This window comes from Lissotriton helveticus, chromosome 6 (genome assembly GCF_964261635.1).
Source record: "Lissotriton helveticus chromosome 6, aLisHel1.1, whole genome shotgun sequence".
Classification (NCBI taxonomy): domain Eukaryota; kingdom Metazoa; phylum Chordata; class Amphibia; order Caudata; family Salamandridae; genus Lissotriton; species Lissotriton helveticus.
The window spans coordinates 1734943732-1734970186 of record NC_136067.1 but is presented as its reverse complement, the minus strand read 5'-3'; positions in this window follow the sequence as shown (position 1 = coordinate 1734970186).

The following is a 26455-nucleotide window of genomic DNA, read 5'->3' as shown; positions in this document are numbered from 1 at the left end:
AGCCAATTATACCTGTGCCGGCGAGGCACAGTGTCGTCGTTTATTCAAGAGGGAGCAAGGGAGCCCTCAGAGAGAGAGAGAGAGCGTCGTGTGCACCAAATAGGCTATTAGTACACGTACAACATAAAGAGAGAGAGAGAGAGAAACGTGTATAATAATAGGTTATTCAGTGCACACACATATAGAACAGTACGGGTCGGTTTCGCGTATAAAACACAAGCTGAGAGAAAACATAAATTCATAGTTTACATACACACAAATACCAGACAGGGTGCGACAGTACATACATCAAGTACGGAAACCTAAGACAGAACACAGAGCTATTTTGGGCAAAAGGACTTTGTCATGCATGTTTGCGTATTCTCAGTATTCTTTTCAATTAATTTTGGGGGTCGAGCTCTTTGTTCTCCTTCCTTCCTAATAGTAGACAATTTTTGTTGGTAACCTCGCTTCAAAAATACTTACTCCTTTTTAATTGGTCGGACACTAGTCCAGTCGTGCTTATACTCACGGTGGGGCCTTCCAATATCTAGCAAATGATGATCCAAGCTGAGGTAAAGGAGGGGTATCAGTCGGACGTGCGATGGTACAATTCTGATTTTTCTATGAGGGTGGAAGAAGAAGGGGTAAATCTAAAATATAACAATATCCCTAATTTCTGGGCTGAGGGGGATTTGGGATGAACCCCAAACCGGGGTACTCTTGACTTCTCTTATTTAGTAAGCACGTAAATTGACTCACCGGTGCGCATTACTCTGGGTGTACATTTGGGATATCGGTTCGGGTCCGAGGTACTACAATAACCCTTCAAGTTTCTGGTGTAGGCCACTCTCCCATTCACTAGCTCCAGAGAGGGAGAGAGTCGTTCCTAGGTAAGGTAAGTGCTATATTCCTTTTCGCCCTTCACATGCAGGTACCATGTTCGGGCTTACTTTTCTTATTCCATTAACCGCTCGATCAACACCTCCGTCATACAAAAAGCATTCTTTTATCGACCCAGACGTGCGCCACACATACGCATTCATACCGTACAAATCAGGGCCCTTGCGCACATTCATACCATACAATTTTCATGCTCTCAGAGATAGCTCCTGCATATAATGTACCAACTCACAGAGCTGGCCTATTTTCCTCGCGTGGAGCATGGTGCGTTTTAGGTCCTCTCCATACTTCAGCTGAATTTCCGATGTAACCTGCAGAAAAAGAAAAGAGGGGGAGGGGGCAGTGTTCAAAGCACATCAGCGCGCATAAACATAAAAATGTTTTTACCTACCACGTACCTGACTTATCTCTGTGGGATGTAGTCCCTTTTATCTCGGCATCGAAGCCCAGAGGAACCGGTAGTGCGGAAAAGATAACAAATGACAGGCTGTTCATTACATAGGTCGCCCGAGGGCGGTAGTACAGACCGCGTGTAGGGAGCGGTCAAAAGCCAGGGGCATTCAGTATAAGGTGTGGGGGGGGTGACGGATTCATGTTTTCATTCGAGGGAAAGAAAAGGTTTACGGTGGTATAGGGTCGTTCCTGTTCGTAGAGCATGGTATTTTAAAAACAACCCTAGCAATCTAAATGACTGTTACGATGCTAGCTCTCTATATTTTTCTTTTAAAACCTTGGTTGTAAAAATGTCAGTATTCAAGTACGGGCCCCCAACCATACAGGCCGGCCACGGGGCAGACGGGAAACACATGAGGTAAGGAGATATTACACTGTAGTACAGGAGTACGTAACGAGCGAGCCATTTAATTGGAAAAACTAAACGTGACAAACGGTTGCAGGATCAGTGAAGGTTGATTTTATAATTGAAAGTGAAACAGGATCAGTTACAATAAAATCGTTCATACCCATACCATGGGCGAGCATCATGAGTAACATTTACTTCGGAGCTTAAATAATACAATAATTAATAGTAAATAAACCCGACATCAATAGGGTTGTCCGCATGCTCAGTCAGTACACTTCCCCACCCGCCATGTGCACAAAGACCGCACACATCCCCCATAACATCAGGGCTAAGTAACTAGAATCGTCATAAGGAGTTGCAAGTCCCGCCCATACGGGCGCCATTTTGGTCGAGGCCAGGCGGGTCCAGAGTATAGTTCAAATGCCTCCAATAACTGGCGGCTGGACCAGAATCCCTTTCGGCAGTTCAAAAAGTTCGTTAGCGCCAACAGAAAGAACAGGCTGCATGAACAGTGACTCAAAGGGGGGAAGGCAAAAACCTTCCCTACCGGGTCACGCTGAGGTCCCACCGGAGCTGATCGAGTGTCTCTTGGTAATTCAGACAAAAGCTGGCGTCATCATGAGAGCACCATCCTCTCGCGGCAACGTCGCGGCCACTCCGGGGAGCGGGACAGAGGCGTATCCCTCCACCGATGCGCTGAATCAGCCTCTCTCACGACACCAGATGGGGATAAGGCGGTGGTCACCCGGGGCAGTGGCATATCCATGGGGGATAGTCAAGCAACAGTGGCGGTTGCCCCCACCGGAAGCCTGCGGGAGTCGAGGGACAGTGACTTTCGTAGAATTTTTAAAACTGGTAGGGCGTCTTCAAGAGTGGGGCTCATGCCCGAGCAGGCAAGCATCCGAGTTCCAAGGTAGCCCAGAGCCATCCTAATGGACCAGGCCCAAATCCGGGGTGTCCGCCGCCATTTTGAGCGTTCCGCAGCAGCAGCCGTTCTTCACCCCGGCCACCGGAGCGGGTCCCCTGGCCATCCAACCGAGTGGAACGCCAATGGCAGTCCTGGTGCAGCCGTCTGGCAGGTGAAATGCTAATGGTTGTCCTGCTGCAGCTGACCGGCGAGTGAAACGCTAAGGGTCGCCCTGCTGCAGCTGGCCGGCGAGTGAAACGCTAAGGGTCGCCCTGCTGCAGCTGAGGAACCTCCCCCTGGGGAGGTGGGGGAGGCCCGTTCGCGTCGCCTCCCCCCCCAGGGCACCCCACGCCATCTCTTGGCGCAGCATTATAGGATGGCGGGACCAGGCAACAAAGGGGGGAGCCATCAGCAAGGCATCCCCCGCACACAACTTGCTGGACATCACCTCTGGATGATCCGGGGACAGGTCTTGGCGCGTTGGGTAGCCTCCAGCCTATTCGCACAACGCGCCGCCACCGACGCTACCTCGCCGGCTGACGGCTTTTGTAGACTTTTTTATAGCCCAAAGCCTACTAAAAAGTAGCTCAAAGTAGCCCAATCAGGAACAGCGTCAAGCAGACGGCAAATGCATTTGGGTTTGTTGTTGCAGCCGTCTGCCATGTAAATAGTTGTTTAATAAAAAGTGTTAAATAGTTGTTTAATAAAAAGTTTTAACATGTTACTTTGCTGGAGTGTTGTATATATTCATAATATTTGCATTGGGTTTGTCGTTATTTGGGCGGGGTGGGCGGTGGAGCCGAGCTGTCTTGCAGCCATCATGGCGTCGAGCTCGATTCTTCTCACTAGTTTCATATTTCTCATGAGGGGTTGTTCCTAATGTTTCTATTTTAGCGAGGTCAAAAAAGATCCCATCAGTGGCCTACTGATTTTGCTTGATTCTTTTTGCTTTTCCTAACGATTTTTATGTTATAGTTTGCTAGCACGATACAGCGGCTAATCCGCATTTTTATATATATGTCCTTTTCATTAGGGGTGTCCTCCAGTGGAGCCGGATGATCTACCTCTAATAAGCGGTCCGGGCTGAACCAACTACCAACAAACGGGGCGAAGATAGGCATGACGGGTTACAAAGGGGACAAAAGTCTGCACTACCTATCCTTCACTATCCGCAAAGACTAAACAGAGTATTGCGACCCTGTGCTTATTTGTGAATAGAGAATAACCCAAAGAGAACCAATTCCGAACGATCAATGTTCGGATAAACAATCAATCAAATGAGGGATAAAAATAGGCACGACGGATTACAATGGGGGCAAAAGCCTGCGTTACCTATCCTTCACTATCTGCAAAGACTAAACAGAGTATTGCGACTCTGTGCTTGTTTGCAAATAGAGAATGATCCAAAGAGAACCAATTCCAAACAATCAATGTTTTGATAACAATCAATCAAATGAGGGATAAAAATAGGCACGACGGATTACAATGGGGGCAAAAGCCTGCGTTACCTATCCTTCACTATCTGCAAAGACTAAACAGAGTATTGCGACTCTGTGCTTGTTTGCAAATAGAGAATGATCCAAAGAGAACCAATTCCAAAGCAGTAAATGCTTGGATAACAATCAATCAAATGGAGAGGGAAGCAGGCGCGACGGATTACAATGGGGGCAAAAGCCTGCGCTACCTACCCTTCACTATCTGCAAAGGGAGAATACTCCTATCCTTCCCCGTTTGTAGACAGAGAATCTCTCAGAACCAAACAATCAAATGCGTAATACTATTATTTTCCAATGACAATCAAACAATCATTTCGCAATTCGTCGTGTTACGCGACCTTACCCGGACCGCATGGACAGTTTCTCGTCTTCCGCTTCCAGCGCCTGATCGTCCTCTATTCTCCGTAATTGCTGTGGCACTCCTGATGGTTCCCAGTCAGGACCGTAGATCACTTGAGAGAGGTCTGCTCGGAACCGGTGAAGTTCGGATGATCGGCTGCCAGACGATGGTCTATCGGGCAGGTGCACTTCCCGATCATTGCAGTCGTTCACTCTGTCGTTGGGACCTCTCCCACTGGATCCACGTGTCACTGATGGGCCCCACGTTTGGGATGCCAATTGTAAGAAAAAGGGTCAGGCAGATCAGGTCGATTACCCCTTTTCAAAGTTTGCCCGGCGTTAGCCGCCTCTCATACCATTTGAGATTTACCAAACAAAGAGGCAGGCGCTGGAGACAGAAGGCAGGAAACAGGAGTTTATTCCGACGGAGCAGAACACGTCAAATCAGACAACAGGGTATCTTCTCGAGGTGCTCTGAACGCATCCTTGAGGCCTGGCCTCTTATACACAGGTTTATTGCTTTATTACATGAAACACATTCTTGTCAATACTCTGATGTACGGAAAGACATCCTCGGAATCCCCAGTCCAGGCCCGTTCCCACACATATCTACAGTAGAGTTCCCACCTCAACCTCAGCATGTGGTGGTTGTCGCGCAGCTGGACATTCCGCTGGGAACGGGAAAGCGAGCGATTGGTCGGATCTGGAGGTGTGAGGGTATTGATTAACCACTGCTCCTTTGATGTGAGGTGAGGTCCTACTGTAGGGGGCAATAAACTGCATCTGTTGGGCTAGGTGATGGCCTGGGATCAGGCCGGACAATCGGGCAGGGAGGAAGAGGTTATCAAATGGGCCTGTTCTCTGAATGAGATGAAAGAGTGAGGGGGTTCAGCACGGGATGTGGCTCGGAGACAGGGTCGCGTTAGAGGTGCGTTTATGGCCCAAGCAGGAGAAACCGGGGGCTGTCGGGGCACGGGGGAATTCTTGCGAGGCTGGGGAGTGAGGGGGAGAGACGCGCAGGCTATTGGCAGTGGGCAGAGAGGTCGTGACACACAAAATGGCTGCCACCTACGTTCGCGATGGGGCCTAAAAGGGACAAGATGGCGTGGCTACTGTTTCATGATTGTCGCTTTACTTTCAACAGTGGCTGTGGTGAACATAAATGAACGCCGCTTATGTATACCGATTTTAGTCATTTTCCACACAGGGATGAAGTTAGTGTCTCTGCCTGTGACTTTTCTTGCCAGGCCCGTTTCCCCCTGGTTTCATAGCTCTTAGCAAGGCACGCATGGAGATCCTCCTCAAATGTTGTGGAAAAAAATCAGTTGGGGCACAAAAAAAAGGAAAGAAATGGACAGAACAAGACAGACTACCAAGTAAGAGCTGAGGCCCAAAATGTTACTTGGGGGTCTGCCACCTGCACTATCAAATGTAAGGTTTGCAGCATATCAAGACCACCTAGTCTCGATTACACTTCATGCCTATTTCTTTCACCACCCTACACTCCCAGCCCCTTTATCTCACTCTTGAAGGTTCTTTTTCATCCCTGCATTCCCCCTTTGTCACTTTTTTCTCATCTTTCTATTCACCCTGCTTTCCGATGCTCTGTGGTTGTTTCTTTGCATTAACAAATATAACACTAGCACATTAAAGCTACGTCTGCTGAACTATTGTACTCCATGTTATCCCCCTACCTGAATGAGTCACATGACAGCACTGTCATACCAACTGTCCAAAAGCCCACCATTTACCCTTAACTTTTAATAACCTTCACTTAATGGTAATTGGGCTTCCAAACTCTAATAAGTAAAATGATTAAAGATGTACTGTATTCAAACTATATGCCTAACCTAAGGGCATTTGTAATTCAGTTTGCTCCATGGGCACATTTAATTAAAAAGTATTCTTAATGAGCCCAGATATGAGGAGAAGGCTGCTGAATCTCAAACTTCAAAGTGTACATTCCATAGTGATAAACAAAAATGTGTATTTGCGCAAACAGACGGTCTGCGCTGAAATGCAAAACTTGTAGCTACACGTAATGTGCATGTCCATTTGAACACATAGAAATACATTCAAAAGTGATACAGTACCATGACGTTTTCAAAATAACACAATAAAAGCCAAGGGGGCATATGGAGGTAAAATCAGTTTTGCGATTTTGAAAAATGAGATTTTCTGCAAATCGCATTTTTGGAATCGCAAAACGCGATGTAGGTAAAAAAACCGCTAAAAAATAGCGATTACCAAAAATTCGCAGAATTAAATAGCGATTACTCAAACAGCGATTCCTTGATAGCGAAATCGCTAATAAGGAATCGCAAGAACGGAAAGTAGCAATTCAGGTGCAGAGTGATGACATCACAACCAGGAAGTGTGACTGCCCATGCTGCACCTGATTGCCTGAACCTGTTCCTGACTCATTTTCTGCCTGAGAGACTGTGAGGAGGGAGTGTGCTTTTGACTCTGTATCTCCAAGGAGCTGAAATGGATTCTCAGAGAGGTGACAAGCAACCAGAGGAACACAGCAGAAAGAGGAAACAAAAGTTCTCTGTACGGGAGCTTGAGGTGCTGACAGAGGAGGTTGTGAGGCAACATGACCTCCTGTTTGGTAAGAGCTCACTCTGTGTTCCAGAGGCCAGGAAGAGGAAAATCTGGAACGACATACAAGAAAAAGTAAATGCGATTGGCGTTACCCACCGCTGAATTGAGGACTTACGCAAGCGGTGGTATGATATGAGACAAAGATCCAAGGAGAGGGTGGCCACCAGATTAGCAGAGGCAAAAGCGACTGGAGGTGGGACCTCAACTGCACCAGAGCAGACATCCCTGGACGAGTTGGTGGAGGGCACACTCATGCCTGAGTCTGTGACGGGCGTGGCTGATCTAGGCAGCTCAGAAAATACAGACACCAGACAAGGTAAGATGCATGCCAATATCCCCAAAACATACCCATCCCACTCACAGCCCCAAACACCCATGCCCGATTAGAAATCCAGTACATGTGTACAAGCCCATCTAGAATTGCATTATGTGAAATGTAGTCCCATGCACTGATACTTGGTCCTGTGACACATACAAAGGGTACATAGGGAAGAGTCATACTTGCAATGTGCAAAACAGACAAGTAGTAGTCATGTGATTAGTTGCATAAAGAACTTTAATGCTGGAAAAAAATAAACATAACACACAACTAATGTGTGCATTTCATTTTACAGCACAACCAACAACACAGGATACAGTGGCTGAAGGGGTGGAGACAACTACACATGTGAACGTGGCAGGGCAGGAGGAACAGGGTGCAACAAGGGAAACAAACCAGCGCCACCCAAACGGCGCAAAATCGTTCAACCACTGCTACCAATGGTGTCAGAGTCAACAGATGCCAATGAGGACTCACAGACAGGTCCAACCCAAGTAGCAAGGCAGAACACACCGCATTCCAGTGCACAAACAGCAAACGGCAGTGGTGCAAGATGCAGGGCATTGGCCACCACTAGCAATGCCTCCTCGGAAACAGACTCGGTGTTTGCAGGCCTGGAGGGCAGCATGTTGCGTGCACAGCGCCTGCAAGGCAAAGGAATTTTGTCAATACAGCACCAACTAGCCACTCATAACCGCCATATGTCAGAGTTGAGGCTTGGGGTGACTACCATGTCTGCAGCTTTGGAGGCTCATTGTAGGGAGAACAGAAGAGACAGGCTGGCCAGGCGCAGGGAACAACATCGCCTAAACACCCGCCTGGACCTCTTCACCAAGGTTGCGAGCCGCTAATCTACTCCAATCTCCATGCTAGCTAGAAGATGCGATAGCATGCAACACGAAATGGCACACTGCTGCCAGGATGTGGCTAGGGGCCTGGTGCAGGTCACGCATGCGGTTGATCAACTGCGCGCTGTAGTCATCGGTGGCATTGGGACACCGGGCAGCTTGGACACTGATGGCCAGTCCAGCAGGAGCACCCCAACTCCTCCAATTCCTGCTGAAAGGCGCCAGAGTGGGCGTCAGGCCAGAGCAGGGGAAGACAGCAGTGAGGACAGTGCGCAGGAAGAAGGAGGGGCAACAGGGTGTGCACGCCAGAGATGAAGGGGCAGCATGCACCTATGGCATCTTGTGAGGCAACACATGCCATATGGACCAACTGACTCAGAACAATGATGGCACTGTGACATCAACATGTGCTACCAACATACATACAGTCACGCTGTGTGTCATTAGTAACCCTGGTGTTAAGGGAATAAACCTATTTTTTGGACATCATCATTTGGCATTGTGTACTCATTTCTCACCTAGAAGTAGTTTTGTGTGATGTCATCATGTCACAGGCTCCCGGCAGCTGCCCCGGCTCCACCTACATGTCTGCGTTGGGGAGCTGGATCCTCTTCATCTGATGTGTCTGCATCTGTCAGCTCCACTGGGATGCCCATCTTGGTAGTGATGTTGTGTAGCATTGAGCAGGCCACCCCAATTTAGCAACACGTCTCAGGGCTGTACTGTAGGGTACTTCCACTCTTATGGAGGCACCGCAAAAGGCTTTTGAGAATTCCGAAGGTCCTCACAATGGTGCATCTTGTGGCTCTGTGGGCACTGTTGTACCTTGGCTCTGCTGCTGTGGCTGGATTGATGTAGGGTGTGAGGCTGTAGTCCCGCACAGCATATGCACTGTTTACTGCAGGGAAAAATTAGGTTGATGTTAAGTAATGTCCTGCCAGTTCAGACCTTTCCTACTAGTGTGTGTGTGTGTGCCATTAAAGTACCTAGCAGGTATCCCTCTCCAAACTCGCCATTTGTGAGTCTGCGATGTAAACCACAGTGTCGGAAAATGAAGGAATCATGTGTGCTTCCTTGGAATTTTGCTACTATATCTGTGACTACATGTTTAACATTGCAGACTACCTGGACGTTTTAAGAATGATAGGATTTTTTGTTTCTATACATATACTCATTGTGTGATGGGGGTGACAGTGCGACATGGGTTCGGTTTACGCAGCCAATCACGTGGAGGAATTGTGCTATTTGGTATAAATCTTGTTTGGTCTGGTCAAGTGCCTGCTGTGTGTTTGGGAATGGTATGTGGTGATGCATCTTCTGCATCATAGCATCAAGGAAAGCGTGAAACAAACACGAAAGTGCACTCTGCCACCCCCTTGAAAACACCTACCTACATATGGCCTAGGTTCTTTATGACTTGTTCAAGATCACCCTAAGTTTGAAATAAAGATTTTTCTGCGACGCCATCTAGGGCCTGCTGTATAGGACACTTTTTACAGTCACAAACCCTGTGATTCACAAAAACACTTGGCTTGATACCACAATAGAATTGCAACTTGGTGGTGGCATGGAAGGGTGTCGCTACCTTACTGCACATTGCAATGAAATGTATCAATGCTTTGCAAACACAAGTGCAGTTACAAACCATTGATTGGATACTGACGCCCAAGTGGGGTTGGTATCTCATTTGTAAAGTGGAAGCTATCCCCAACGAATATATATATATTTTTTAACTTCATCTGTAAGACTTGGGTGGAGCAGCACGTGCACCTCTAAGCAACACCTGTCCCTTGGGCTGCTTGCACACTTAATATCCTATTGGGAATGTGAATGCTGGGATAGTGGTTTACAGTCCCTTGTAGCCCAACAATCCTGCATATGTGGGATAGTTTTCATACTTTCATCCGGTGCAGATTTCTACCTTCAGACGGAGTGACTTTTTTGGAGCTCTGATTCTTCCAGTTGGAAGCTTCAGGCTGTAGTTGAAGAGGGTTGCATGAGGCTGGACATCTTCTCTGTGAAGTCCTGCTTGGTCAGATTTGCTCTGGCTGAGAAGAATGTAGCGAGAACAACCTGAATCTTCGGCCCAGATTAAATGCACCTTTGTCAGATCAGTTTGGCATGTTGGTACCGGTCCCCTGTCAGTTCTCAGAACAAAAAGTTTGTAAAAAGTCTAAGGTTTCTGGAAATTTTAGGAGGAGAACACTTTAACAACTACCAACAGTCAAGGACCTTAGGGACAGCACTGGGTGGTCACGACTCACTCCAGGAGAGGCCAGGAGGAGACTCCAGGGCTGATCCAGTTGGAACTGACCAGCTGGGCAGTTGCAGGAAAATACACTGAAAGCTTGTATTTTCGCTGTAGTTCTAAGAGGATGTCAGCCAACTTACCCTTGGATTCACTTCTGGGGTCCTGGGTTCAAGACAAGCTGGTCCAGTCTCCTTCAGGTTCTTCAAACAACAGGGTGGTCCTACTACTGATTCTTCACATTTCCAGGTGTGTTCTGAAATGGGTACTGGGATTGTAACAATTATGCCCAGTGCCAGCCTGTGCATGGGGGAACTCCTGCCAATTCGTAATCAGTGTGTTAATGTTTCCTGGGGTGACATTACCCACTTTTGCAGCATTTCCTATGTATTGTACCGCAGGCTATCCAGCAGTGTCAATCTCTGGCCGCTCCCTACTTTCCCTGTTGAAAGCTCCCCTTTCCCATCTGAGATGTGGCTATCATATCGAGCAAACAATCCCTTGTGGGCACCCCAAGCCAAGCTGACTAGTATGACAAAGGGGGTCCGGTTTAGGTGTCAGTTAGATGCATCTGCCAGTGACAGGGTAGGAAGTCTTTGAAGCTCAGGAAGGAGCTGGGCATATCCCTCAGGCCATTCTGCCCAGTGAAGAAAAAGATCTCACCACCTCCACACCTTTTGTCCCCTGTCCGAGAGCAACATACATAACACCACAGGAGAGACACTAATAATCAGGTGACATTGAACACTGGAAGAAGTGCACATTTGGCTTATGGAGAGAAACTATAACTTTCTGGAAGTGTAATCTCTAAAATAGTAATAGAGAATCAGACTTGACTATTACGTTGGATTTTAAATTACTTTTAAGATGAGTCCTAGAATCCTGGTTCTAGCTGCTTCCAAACTGAAGCTAGCGGTACAAAAGGGGGTGGTGATGGACGGAGCATTTGAACCAACCAAACACTCACACCCAGTCAACAGATCTGGGTTTAATCCATCATCGTTCTTTAGCCCACTCTGCCACCCCAGTTCAGACATGGCCATATGCAAATCAGTCTGACCCTGTGCCTCATGGGAACAGTCCAGGCCGAACTGCCAAGCCATGCCTTCCCTGGACCGGAAACAAGCTTCCTAGTACCGGTTTCTGGCATTTCAGCCGTCTTCAGCCAGGCTTGCTTGAATCGAGTGGCAAAGTGAGCTAGGGACTGACATCAGAGCATACCCTGCCAACTTATGGCAAACAAAGTGGTACAAAAGGGGGTCGTGATGGACGGAGCATCTAAACCAATCAAACACTCACACCCAGTCAACAGATCTGGGTTTAATCCATCACCGTTCTTAAGCCCACTCTGCCACCCCAGTTCAGACATGGCCATATCCAAATCAGTCTGACCCTGTGCCTCATGGGAACAGTCCAGCCTGAACTGCCAAGTCATGCCTTACCTGGACCTGAAACAAGCTTCCTAGGACCGGTTTCTGGCATTTCAGCCGTATTCAGCCAGGCTTGCTTGAATCCAGTGGCAAAGTGAGCAAGGGACTCACGTCTGAGCATACCCTGCCAACTTATGGCGACCAAAGCGGTACAAAAGGGGGTGGTGATGGATGGAGCATCTGAACCAATCAAACACTCACACCCAGTCAACAGATCTGGGTTTAATCCATCACCGTTCGTTAGCCCACTCTGCCATCCCAGTTCAGACATGGCCATATGCAAATCAGTCTGACCCTGTGCCTCATGGGAACAGTCCAGCCGAACTGCCAAGCCATGCCTTCCCTGGACCGGAAACAAGCTTCCTAGGACAGTTTTCTGGCATTTCAGCCGTCTTCAGCCAGGCTTGCTTGAATCCAGTGGCAAAGTGAGCAAGGGACTGACATCAGAGCATACCCTACCAACTTATGGCAAACAAAGTGGTACAAAAGGGGGTCGTGATGGACGGAGCATCTACACCAATCAAACACTCACACCCAGTCAACAGATCTGGGTTTAATCCATCACCGTTCTTTAGCCCACTCTGCCACCCCAGTTCAGACATGGCCATATCCAAATCAGTCTGACCCTGTGCCTCATGGGAACAGTCCAGCCTGAACTGCCAACTCATGCCTTCCCTGGACCTGAAACAAGCTTCCTAGGACCGGTTTCTGGCATTTCAGCCGTATTCAGCCAGGCTTGCTTGAATCCAGTGGCAAAGTGAGCAAGGGACTCACGTCTGAGCATACCCTGCCAACTTATGGCGACCAAAGCGGTACAAAAGGGGGTGGTGATGGATGGAGCATCTGAACCAATCAAACACTCACACCCAGTCAACAGATCTGGGTTTAATCCATCACCGTTCTTTAGCCCACTCTGCCATCCCAGTTCAGACATGGCCATATGCAAATCAGTCTGACCCTGTGCCTCATGGGAACAGTCCAGCCCGAACTGCCAAGCCATGCCTTCCCTGGACCGGAAACAAGCTTCCTAGGACCGGTTTCTGGCATTTCAGCCGTCTTCAGCCAGGCTTGCTTGAATCCAGTGGCAAAGTGAGCAAGGGACTGACATCTGAGCATACCCTGCCAACTTATGGCAAACAAAGCGGTACAAAAGGGGGTGGTGATGGACGGAGCATCTGAACCAATCAAACACTCACACCCAGTCAACAGATCTGGGTTTAATCCATCACCGTTCTTTAGCCCACTCTGCCACCCCAGTTCAGACATGGCCATATGCAAATCAGTCTGACCCTGTGCCTCATGGGAACAGTCCAGCCCGAACTGCCAAGCCATGCCTTCCCTGGGCCGGAAGCAAGCTTCCTAGGACCGGTTTCTGGCATTTCAGCAGTCTTCAGCCAGGCTTGCTTGAATCCAGTGGCAAAGTGATCAAGCGACTCCCGTCTGAGCACCCCTGCCAAATTATGGCGAACAAAGCGGTACAAAAGGGGGCGGTTGTGGACGGAGAATCTGAACCTATCAAACACTCACACCCAGTGAACAGATCTGGGTTTAATCCATCACGTTCTTCATCCCACTCTGCCACCCCAGTTCAGACATGGCCATATGCAAATCAGTCGGACCCTGTGCCTCATGTGAACAGTCCAGCCCGAACTTCCAAGCCATGCCTTCCCTGGACTGGAAACAAGCTTCTAGGACCGGTTTCAGGCTTTCAGCCCTCATCAGCCAGGATAGTTTAACTCCAGTGGCGTAGTGAGCACGGGACCCATGTCTGGGCATACCCTTCCCACTTAGGGTGAAAATGCAACACAAAAAGATGATGGACGGAATGTTGAACATTGTCAAACGTTCACCCCCTGTCACAGATCTGGGTTTAAACCATTGTTATTTTGCTCACCACGCCACCTCAGTTTACACATAGCCATATGCAAATCAGTCTTGACCCTGTACCTCATGGGAACAGTCCAGACCCAACTGCCAAGCCAAGTCTTCTCTGGACCGGAATCAAGTATCCTAGGACCGGTCTTGGGCAATCAGCCCTCATCAGCCAGGATAGCTTGACTCCAGTGGCGTAGTGAGCACGGGACCCACATCTGGGCATACCCTTCCCACTTAGGGTGAAAATGCAACACAAAAAGATGATGGACGGAATGTTGAACATTGTCAAACATGCACCCGGACACACAGATCTGGGTTTAATCCATTGTTATTTTGCTCACCATGCCAACCCAGTTCAGACATAGCCATATGCAAATCAGTCTTGACCCTGTGCCTCATGGGAACAGTCCAGACCGAACTGCCAAACCATGTCTTCCCTGGACCGGAATCAAGCATCCTAAGACTGGTTTCGGGCTTTCAGCCAGGATAGCATGACTCCAGTGGCGTAGTGAGCACAGGACCAACGTCTGGACATACCCTTCCCACTTAGGGTGAAAATGCAACACAAAAAGCCGGGTGATATTCACAGAGTCCTTAAGACAACAAAAACTGGGTATGGCAACAAATGGTAAAAATCTGGGGAAATCCTACTGAAAGGGCACATTTCCAACAGTTTTGTATGAATATGTGGAATCCAATGTTAAGTAGAAGTTGGTTCAGGGGGAACAGGATCTCTTAAGACATGTTACAGAACACTACTTATAGCATACACGTAAACCTGCTCCTTGAATAGCATTTCAGGTGTGCTGCTGGAAATATTGGTGAATAAGAAAAAAAAGTTAAAGTATATTAGTCAGAGATATAAATATCCTCTCATATTTACATATTTATTTCGTGAATATTCCTTTACATTGTATATGTGTATGAATAAGTATTGTGCCAATATAGGTAAAACAGCAAATTATAATGTATTTGTGTTACCTTTTCTTTTCAAGACTTCTTGCATACAGTTTCCATTTAATGGGAAATTGACAGTCTGCTCGCCGGCTCCTTGAGAGATATTCAACAGAGTGAATTATTATTTTCTCAGTGAGATGCTTAGTACGGAAGGAGTTCATAGTTGCCCACTACATTAAAAGACAAGCAGGTTTAGATTTTCTCTAAAATACAATGGTAAAAGGTAATTCAATCCATTGTTGTTTTATTTGGTCCCTATATAAACTATTTCAAAGATATTGATTGGTACAGCTCTGTGATAAATATCAATTGGAATTCTAACACTATAATGGAAATGGGAGGATTGATTTAATTGATACCAGGTTTGTCTAATATTTCCTGGAAAAAAGACACACAAAATAAATGAACACTAACCAAATAAATGGAGTTGTGAATCCTCTGGTAATAGACATTGGGTGTGAGACTTCATACGGTTTGTGATACAAAGAAATGGTATTCTGAATCTTCTGGTAATAAACATTATTTATAAGCTTTCCTAAGGTGTTTGATCACGAATGATAAGTAGGTGTTTTGCTGTGTATACATAAAGCATTGTAGAATCAATGTTGATGGTTCACAGCTCATTTGATGACAAATATTAGTCTAAGGGGTATGGAAAAACAACTAAAACAATGTATTTACTAATTTTATGAATCTATTGGTAAAAGACACAGCTCCCTAATCATGACTGTCTTATAAGGCACCTTGCAGACTTTAGGAATTGTTTCCTTTTTCAGTATGAAATAAAACTGTTATCTGCCTCTAATCTTATCTGCCTCTAATCTATGTCTATCGTTTTTAGAAGAAAATGGAAAGGTCGATAGCCTTCTTCGTGCCTCCCAGTTCAGTTTTCGACCTCAGCATAGCACAGAATCTGCACTGCTGGTGACAACAGCGGAATTCAAATAGACACTGGACCAGGCATACCCGCTACTGTAATCTGCTAGATCTCAGTGTGGCTTTTGAAACCGTTTCATACAACATGCTATTTAATCTGCTGCCAGACTGTGAGATAGAGATAAGGGCCTGGCTTGGTTTGCCTCCTCCCTTAAAGGCCAGAGCTTTCATGTCTTGGGCAAACCCAATTTTTCTGAGACATTTACCACTGAGTGTGGAGTACCTCAGGGCCCAACTTTTTTTAACCAGCCTTGAGATGCAGCAGTCAGCCCTGAGTTAGAACTCCCTACCAGAGCAGAAAGCAGTGTGTCTTCTTGAATCCTTCCCCCAGAAGAGCTGGCAGACAGGAAGGCAGAGAGGGAATTCAGGCTTCAGATGGCCCAGTTAAACATTTAAGTACAACAGAAGAAACTAGCCTGGGAGAAGAAGAAATTGGCCATGGAGGAGAGAAAAATGTTTCTGGCTCATGAACTGGGGCCGAAGGAACTGGACATAAAGGCTAGTCACGCAGGTGCAGTAGTGATGGTATCAGCATACCTACAGTGCCGTCTGGAGACAAGAGGGTCCATATTTTTAAAGGCCTAGTGTCTTACTTTGTTGTCAGGATGACATTGTCAATTGGTTTGAAGCTTATGAGGTGGTTTTACAGATGCATAGAATCCCTGAGGAGGATTGATGTCTAGCCTCTGTAAGCTTATCTCTGGGGAGGGACGCCCTACTGGCCCAATAGAAGTCACACTGGACGAGGCATCCCCCATGAAGGAAACCTTTGTAAGGAAGTATGGCTTCACTCCTAATAAGTACAGGCAGAGATTTATGGGCAAGCAGAAGCTGGCCCATCAGTCCAGGGTGGATTGTGTGGATTCCTTTTGCAATGCACGGGAGGGCCGGGTGAAGGGCAGTGAATTGAAGGATTACAAAGGGCTGTACAACTTTATTGCAACAGATCTCATGTTCAGTCTTTATTTTGCAGATCTTTTCCAACACATAATTAATAGTAAGCTCACAGGTTCCAGCGAGGTGCAAATCAGTGCAGAACCAACATATCACATCTGCTGCAAGGATTCTTCCATAGCAAGGACTCGTTAGCCTCTGCAATGATGAAGTTTCTCACATCGCAGCCTTGCATCTCTTCGGAACCGATGCATCGCCTCACTTGTGCGATGCATCCCATATGGCAGACATTGCATCACTAGACCTCACCAATGTGATCCTCGATAACAACGCATGACCTCGCATTGCAGCTTCGCTGCTCCTTGGAACTGATGCATCACCTGGACCGTGTGTCACATACTTGATGTGGGACTTCGCAAACAGGATTTAATGTACTCGTTCAGCAGGCCTAACTGGATTCCTGTATGCACCCCATGCTCCATCGTGGTTGGCCTGAAGTTTTGACTTTGTCGGTCTGGTGCAACTAGATAACTACAGCTGGTGCTTTGTGCTTTTTGACACTGAATTTACTGAAATCTTTAACATTCCATATTACCAGTTCTACTGATTGGATTTTGTTGTTTTGTTCTTGTTTTATTTATTAAAATGTGCTTACTCCGTTTTCCTAAGTTGGTGTGGGATTTTTCCTGTGGTGTTCTGTTTTCTTTCATTGGTGTCTGAAGTGCTACATAAATACTTTACGCATTGCTTTTAAGTTAAGTTTGACTGCTCTGTGCCAAGCTACTAGGTAGTGGAGCACATGTTAATTTGGGGTTTGCTTGTGCCTCACGCTGACAAGGATTGTGGTTGCTGTTTGAGTAGGGTTTCATCCCTCTCAACCAGTAACCCAACTCTGGAGGTTGTTAGTAACATGAGGTTTATTCAACAGGCCCATAGGGATCACCAGGAGAGCTTGGTAAAAGTTCTGAAGGAAACTTTTCTTTAAAATGCGTTTTATTGTTTACTTACTTTTCAGATTCCATGTAGCTAATCATAGAAACGTGCGGTCACGCACAACATCAACAATGATTTGTTAGCAAAAAAATGCAAACTCATTAAGTGTGTGGCAAGAATACATACTTCCATATTTGTTGTTAAGTTCCAAGTTGAATTAACATTAATCACATGTCACCAAAGTTTACTGAATTCCAGTAAGTCTATTTGAACTTTTGTTCCTGGTCACAGATCTGATTTTCCCAGAAACGCTGTTCTGTGAAGCTAAAATGTAATGTGCTTGCGCAGTTCCCTAATCTTCTAATGTAAGCGTTGTTTAACCCTGTTTTTATCAAATTTATACCGATGCCTTTATCGTGCAAATTAGGCCCCGTTCTGGCCCCATGCCTCCTCTCACTTCCTCTTTCCCTGCTCGCACACACACTTCTGTTTTGCTCACAGCTATCTTGTAATGTGTCTGCCATAACTCCATTTTGAACATCATGCTCACCCCATGTTCTTTTGTCACCGATTTCCTTTCTTTCCATGTGTGCCTCTTTTTGCAGGTTCGTGTGCTGGGATCTCTCCACCAAAGTAGTCACACATAGTTGCTATACAGTAGCTGGTAAAAAGTCAAGTTTGGTTCCCAGAAACCACAATCATCTACAGGTATCTATTAGAAGGATTGTTACCATGTAGCAAGTTAACAATTGTTAAGTCACAATCACTGCTACTTACCAACTGGTAGGAAATATCTAGGAGTAAAGTTGTGGGATGGACCGTGTGCTCACTGTTATCTCTTCAGGTTGGCTAGAATAAAGACCTCTGACCCAATCATCATGCCAATTTCCAGGATGTGCATCCTTGCCACTTATACAGGCTGCACAATTTTTACCACCAGTCTGCACACATATTTTATCAGTTCTCAGCTTGCATGCACTTGCCAGTCACACTTCACACATCATTTCTAGATCTACATCTAGATCTAGTTTTAAACACACTTGCCAGATTCAAGTTTTCACATTCTGAAGCTCAGGTCCTACAGGGAGGATCCCAGGATGGTGCTCGGACTGCTTTGAATAAAATCACACTGCTGACCAGTACACTTCCTCCTGCGCCTCTGCATACTATGTGTTATTTGCCAACAAGGAGAAAAAACTTTTTTTGTATTGCCTGGGTGCCACGTTGGATACACACATATGAAAAAAGTAATTGCCTGTCCTAAAAACCTTGGCCACGAAGGTGCAAAAGCAATACATGAATGCTATTCTGTTTTTGTCCGATGTACATACCTTGGCCTTGGTGTTCCAGTGAGGAGCTACTATTCCCGACTCTTTAACAAACTATTAGGAATCATGAACAAAATATTACATTGAGTGGCTTATATTCATATATTTACTATGGCCTCAGATTGTGATGCTTTTGAAATCCCAGCCTTTCCATACTCGTTGGTGGAAGTGCCCAGAGCCACATGGCATGAAAGAACCTAGGGGCATATTTATGAGCCCCAGTGCACCGCTCCTGCACCATGCAACACGGTGCAAGAACAATGCAAGTCAAAAAAGAGATTCATGAAGCCACGCAGGGCCACCTTGCATGATCCTGCATGGATTCATAAATCTTGAGTAATGTAACACAGCGCATATCGCCAGGGAGTTGTTTCAGTGAGTGGTGCGTGGGTGCTCCCATGCAAAATCCATGGATTTTGGTGCATTATCAGATTTATATAACAGGTAAACCTGGGAATGCGCCAAAAAAATACATATCCCCAGGAGAGGCGCAAAGAGGAAAAATATGGTTATTTCTCCTCGTTTTTTCCTCTTTCTATGTGTGCTTCGTGTTGCTGTTCACATAGAAAGAGGAATGCGCCTCTCAAGATTGTTTTTTGTGCAGGAAGGTGCACGGAAACAATACTTCATGTAATGCAGGCACCCTTGCACCAGGGTGCCAGTATTTGTGTTAGGTAGACCATGGTGCGCCAGTGCAGGGGAAAGGGCAGGAATGAGACATATTTCTTTAGAATATGGTACATTCCTGTCCTTTCCCTGTAATAGTGTGCTTATTTTCTAACCAACTGTTTGGTAAACTTGGCTTTGAAACTTTTTGAGTCAGGCACACTTAAAGTGCCCCGCAGTGTCTGCAGATGGCATACCTCACATTTCCATTTATATTAGCATCTCTGTGCATCCATTACCAAAACGTTTTCTCACCTGCGTATAGAATATGTGAACTAACTGGGTGACAACCTGGTCCTTCTTTAACTCATTGTGGGATGTTTGCATGATACAAACACTGAAAAAAACCGATTTGTCGAAAAAGAGTGGATGTAAAACAATCGTGTAATTTGTTATTCTTATAATTGAAGTAACAATTACATTTAAAACAGAAATGTTGTAAATGAGGTCAGGACGACATCTGGTACATCATCAAAGGATGGACAGTGTGGAGCCAGATATTCCAATATCTCCGTTAGACCCGTGCCCACACCACGTATTCAACAAAGCAGATGCTGCCATCGCACCTCAACTGCGGAAGATCATCAACATCTCCTTCGAAACAGCGACACTCCCGGAAAGCTGGAAACATGCCTAAATCAACGCCCTCCTCAAGAAGCCCGAGGCGGACCCCAAGGACCTCAAGAACTTCCGGCCCATCTCCCTGATCCCGTTCCCGGTGAAGGTCATCGAGAAAATCGTCAACATTCAACTGGCCCGCCACCTGGAAGACAACAACATCTTGGACCCATCCCAGTTCGGGTTCAGACGAAACCACAGCACCGAGACAGCCCTCATCGCCGCCACAGACAACATCAGGTGCCAACTAGACAACGGCGAAACATCAGCCCTCATCCTCCTGGACCTGTCAGCCGCCTTCGACACGGTCTGCCATCGCACTCTAAAGACACGCCTCCTACAAGCCGGAATCCAGGAGAAGGCCCTTGATTGGACCACGTCCTTCCTCTCCGGCAGAACCCAGAGCGTTCGCCTCCCGCCCTTCCGATACGAGACCACTGACATCAACTACGGTGTCCCACAGAGCTCATCCCTCAGTCCGACGCTGTTCAGTGTCTTAATGGCCCCCCTCGCACAAGTGACCCGCCAACACGACCTCAATATCATCTTCTACGCTGATGACACCCAGCTCATCCTCTCCCTCACCAAAGACCCGCACACCGCCAAAACCACCCTCCACGAGGGAATGAAGGCCGTCGCCGACTGGATGAGGAACAGCCTTCAGAAACTGAACTCGGACAAGACGGAGATACTCATCCTCGGACCCACCCCCTCAGCCTGGGACGACTCCTGGTGGCCAACCACGCAGCCACATAACCCCCCACCTGAGATACCTACACTGGCTCCCCGTCGACAAGAGGATCCCCTTCAAGCTCCTCACCCACGCTCACAAAGCACTCCACAAAGCCGGACCAGCCTACCTGAACAGCAGACTCAGCTTCGACACCCCCACCCGCCAGCTCCGCTCCGCCAGCCTCGCCCTTGCCACTGTTCCCCGCATCCAACAAACAACCTCCGTCGGCAGATCCTTCTCCTACCTCGCCGCCAAGACCTGGAACACCCTCCCTACCCACCCACGGCAGACCCAAGACCTACTCACCTTCAGAAGACTCCTCAAGACCTGGCTCTTCGAGCAGTAGCGGAACCCCCTCCCCTCAGCGCCTTGAGACCCTCACAGGTAAGTAGCGCGCTTTACAAGTACTCTGATTGATTGAGTATCAGATTGTGATTGACTGTCCTGGAAAATGCTTTATCATTGTTTGGGAAGCAAACTGTTAGCCGCCGCTCCGTGAGCCCAACGGCTGCAGGTCATCAGGGCTATGTATGCTCACTCCTGTACAAAAATTGTGAAATATCAATTCTTGTAAAAATTAAAGCCTAAGGTCTTGAATATAACCGTTTCCGAATAAAGGGTTGTATTAACTGCACCCATTAAATTACAGAAAAGATTGGATGATGTAGTTTCCCCTGGTCTGATTTGTGTGGGAGAAAACAGATAATACATTTCACCACCACACTCAGAATCAAGGCCTACACGTCCTTTTCTGCTTCCCCTTCCTCACGAAATATTACCTGAAACCACTTTGTCAGTTCACCCTTGTATTATAACCAGCTACTTCGAGGAGTAAACACATTTTTCTAAAACAAAATCCTAACCGGCTAGGATGCTTTAATTTTCCATATTGTTGGCTCGTGCAAAGCGTTGCGATGGCTCTGACCAAGACAGCAAGAATTCTGACCAACATGCTTCACCTTAGGGCTATCGCAGCTGCTCTGGATTTCAGTTAAAGCTTGTGTACCATTAAATCCTCTTCGTCTCATTCGTTGGAAAGTGTGTGGCTTGGCAACACAGTATTCAAATGAAAATTGATAAAGTAGTCAATAAAATGAGCTTTGCATTCTGTATATAAATGGGTATTAACAGTCCAAGGGGGAGATGAGATAGAAAAAGAGCAAAATATTTGACTGTCAAGCCTTAAAACTTAATTTGACCGAATGAATCTGTAAGAAATATGTGTTTCCAACTGTTCAGTTGCAGGTGAATAACTTCACACAGGTCTTGTTCTATTCTAAATGATTTTCCTATTTCTGCTAGTGTTTGTATGTCATACAGATGTTGGTGATTTCAACGTAATAGAAGATTGAAAACTGTGGATCAAATTTTCTTCAGCAGATGTGCAATGCCACTGTCACTTAGAGGGAGACATGTATCCATAAGCCTCATGAGCACATGGAATAATTGACACCTATTTCATAACTCTTGTTATTTATCAAATGTATGTATTTTATCTAGATGCCAACCTTTTTATTGTGGTAAATAGGTACTCCCAAAAATGTAATGCATAAACGTTTTCTCATGGAAAGCCAAATGTTTGTATTGGTATCAAAGGCTATCTGAATATATATTTAAATCCTGTTTAAGCTTTGTAATAACATGGGGCTCAAGGTGTGTGTGTGTGTGTGAGTGAGTGTGCATGCACACGCGTGCCTGTATGTGTACAGTCAATTGCCACTCTGAAATATGAAACTTTACATAGAGAAAAACAATGTACATTTTTAATGTTATTGTTGAATGAAGGAAAGTGGAGGACATTCTGCAGATGCACAAGAAAGACATCTAAGGCTTGCTGAACTGTTTTGCTGAAAGCTGAATGCTGTGTATCCTATTTCAGAAGCTTGGTTGTTCCTACCATGAAAGAAAAATACTAAAAGGACATACAGTACAAAACCAAAGTGCAGCAGTGTTAATATTTATGTTTGGTTTGTGTTCCTCTGTTTTTTTCAGTTCTATGTCTTTGTAACTGTTCAGTATGAGGACATACTTTCTCTTGATATTTTTCGTGCCCAGATTTATACATGAAGCACCCACTGCTGTGGGATTACAAGACACAATTTTGAGGTGACTTGGCTAATACATAAAACTAGGTTTTACTTATATGGCAAAACGCTAATCATGCCATGAAAAATTTCAATGCTATTAAACTGCAGGACTGCCAGAGCTGAGTGGTGTGATCTAGAGCAATATTTTTGGTCATATACATGAGTGGTAAAAATACTGCAACCCATGTTTGAGTAACTGCTGTCCCGCCTTACCATGCCCTGGAAAGTTGAATAAAAAATTAGAGGAAACAAACTGACAGCACATGCTTTAGTGGAAACATATAGCTGCTGTAACACTGTTTGGAAGTGTCGTAGAACTGAAACCTACAGTCAGCTAAATAAAATGGAAAACAATTTGACCATTACAAAATGATGTGTGTTCACACAAAGACAATATGGCTAAACAGAAGAACTGCGCTTGCAGATTAAATGCCAAACCCCATTGTCTCAAAAGCCGCCAGTTCTCTAAAGATTGTTTCAAACAAAGATCCTTGTTAAGTGGCTGTAAGAAAATGCCTCTCTCTGGAGAAATAACTTCTATTTTCTTGGCCTGATGATGCTGTTTTTTTGACCCTGTAAACTGGGACTCTACTAACATGATCCCAGTGCATGTGCTTTAACCCCTAAAACATGTAAAAAAAAATGGCAATAATCCTGATTGGCACATTGAATTTACCCATAAGTCTCCAGTATATGATGCAGAGTGTATCCAAGGTCTGTAAGTTAAATATGACTAGAGACTGCAGCACAAGTTGTGGCACTACTAACATGACAATGCAAAACATGACTGACGGCTTGTCATTACTAACTTGACTCTGCAGGTATACCCTGCAAATTGAACTTGGTCAATATGGCCCCTTTTGACAGGCCTAAGCCCTTATTTTAAGTATTTTCACTGTGGCAGGGTTAGCTGTTCCTTAGGAAAACACTGGGATACTTTATTAACGTTAATACAGTTATCTCTACCTTGAGACCAGATAAAAAGTTGCATTGGCAGACTTTTTTAAATAATATTTATCACAAATCAAATTCATTGTTGATGTTGGATTTACCAATAATGCACAAAAGGTACTTTTAAAAAGATCCCTTTAGCTTGCCTAGAGACCCTTGAAGCTATTTTTGGCTGAGCTTCCATCTGTCACAGAGGAGCTGAATTGCTACTTGATTAGGTGTGAATTTGCTCCAATAGCTGACATAAACAGATTTGGTGTGGGGAGATGTTTTGATCCTTTGACTGGATGATCAGCAGGGAACATATTGATCTACAAAGGGGCCTACTCAGTCATGAGCAGATGTAGCTCATATCTTGTCCTTCTAACCAGCCAGACACCAAACCCAGTAGGACACTAGCTGCCCACAGAACCGGGTTTAAGTGACCACAGGGGACGGTTTGCTCATTTCCCAGGTCACACCTTTATGGTAGGCACAGAAACTCTACACACTGGGAAGAACGTTTCTGCTGTCTTAGTTTTAAGTAGAGAAGGGCACTGTGGTACCGTTTGCAGTAGAGCATCCAAGAACTGGTGCAAAAGTGGGTGGGGTCACCACTGTGAACGTTCTTGCTGTTGGTCAGGTAGAGGTCAGGAATCACCACAACCCACAAGCTAATACCAGGCATAAAGGTGGCACCCCTGGGCACCCTCCTGAGAACACTGCTGGACCTGTGAAAGACAGAAGAAGCACTGCACCTGCTGTTGAGAACTGCAAGGAGAACCCTAAAGGCTGGACCTGCTCCCACTTGTACCCATGACAAACAGCTGAACTCCAAGGGTCAGTTTGCTGACCTCCTGTTAAGGTATATGGACACAAAAGCTGCACTGAGCCCACTTTCCTGAAAGAGCACAGCTGGCCAGTTTCAACGGAACCGGCCCTGGACCCTAGTGTGGCGTCTGCTGGAGTGAGTCCTGACCCGAAGGGCTGTCCCTAAGGTCCTGGAACCCTTGGGTGGCGTCAGAATGCACTCCTCCTGCCCAACCCTAAAATATGTGGCTTAAAAGATTTCTGAAGAATTTTTGGCTGGGGAACCATTGTGACACCAGGAACAACCTGCCAGTCGATCACCAAGGCTGCATCATTAGTGTGCCTGACTTTGACACAGATCCTGCTATGTTCGGACAGGTAACAGCACGCACGCACGCTATGCTGCTGTGATTATAGGCTGCAGCGCTGGTGATTTTAAAAACTACCGTTTTTTGTATTTTCTTCGTGTTATTTTATATTTAGCCCTGTTTTTAGCTGTGCTTCCAGCGCCCACATACTTGCACGTTAATAGTGCCCCTCACCTCGTTTTGAGCGGATTTACATCTGTCTGCTAGCGTTTTGGCGCGTGGCCGCCATCTTGGGGGTGGCTAGTGGCGAGTGGGCCATCTGTTGAGCGTTCTAGCGCTTATCTCATCCAGCAGGTGTGCCCTACTTAATGCTCGCTCCTCCCGCGCAGCGGTGACGCGCAGCGGTAGCGCCTGGTCGGCGCCTGAGTCAAGCCAGAGTCCTGCCCGTCTGCGCCCGTCAGCGACCCGGAGGCGCTCGGGGCGGCGTGGCAGGCTCGGCCTTGCATGATGTGCTGACCAGGTCTTCCTGCGCTGCGCTACTCTGCGGGGGAGCTTCGCGCTCTCCTCTCTGCCTCCAGTGGCTGCTGTACTGTCTACCCTGGGCGGCACCGCGGTAAGTCCATCTGCCCCGGTTGCGGCTGGCGTCCCTCACGGGCTCTGCCACTGTCTCCTGGCAATACCAGCGCCAGTGTGCGATATCTCTGCATGCTACTAAATACCAGATCGGCATGCAGACATGCTCAAGATATCTATGAGCTTCTGGATACGGTCAAGCCACTGTGTCTCATGCTCACTGAGACATGGTGGGGAGAATCATCGAATCCAGATGTCGCCATGGCAATCCCGCCTGATTACAATGTATTCAGGAAGGACAGAGCTAGGGGAAGGGGCGGTGGAGTGGCACTGGTGGTGAGGAAGGACATGGCTTGCTCTATCTTGCCAGTGGAGGATATTCGTGGCTCGGAGGCCCTTGCCTTTTCCATCTCTTTGGCTCCGCACCAATCAGTCAAGGGGCTATTAGTCTATAGACCGCCTGGCCCTCCCGGAATGTTTTTGGAAGATCTAGACTCCGCCTTACTGAGATTGGCCCTGAAAGCAGAACACTGCATCGTGGCCGGGGACTTTAACTTCCGGATGGACGATCCTTCGGATGCGGCTGCAATTAAAATCTTAGAGGCTACGGCTCCATTGGGATTGCTTCCCTATTTAGACGGGCCGACGCATAACAAGGGGCACACTCTAGACCAGGTTTTCTCGACCTCCCCTTTAGAGGTGTTAGAGATTATCCCGGTTCTATGGTCAGACCATCTGCTGGCTAAATTTTCGATCAAAGGCACAGCTAAATTGGCTGTTGCCGCCCTACAGCGGCACGGTCAACCCCATAGGGCGTACCATCGAGTGACCCCTGAGATGTTGGCTCAGGCTGCTCTGGATCATCCCTGCCCTCTCTCTGGAGACCTGACGAAGGATCTGGAGTCCCTGCAGGTGTGGCTGGCAGACAGGCT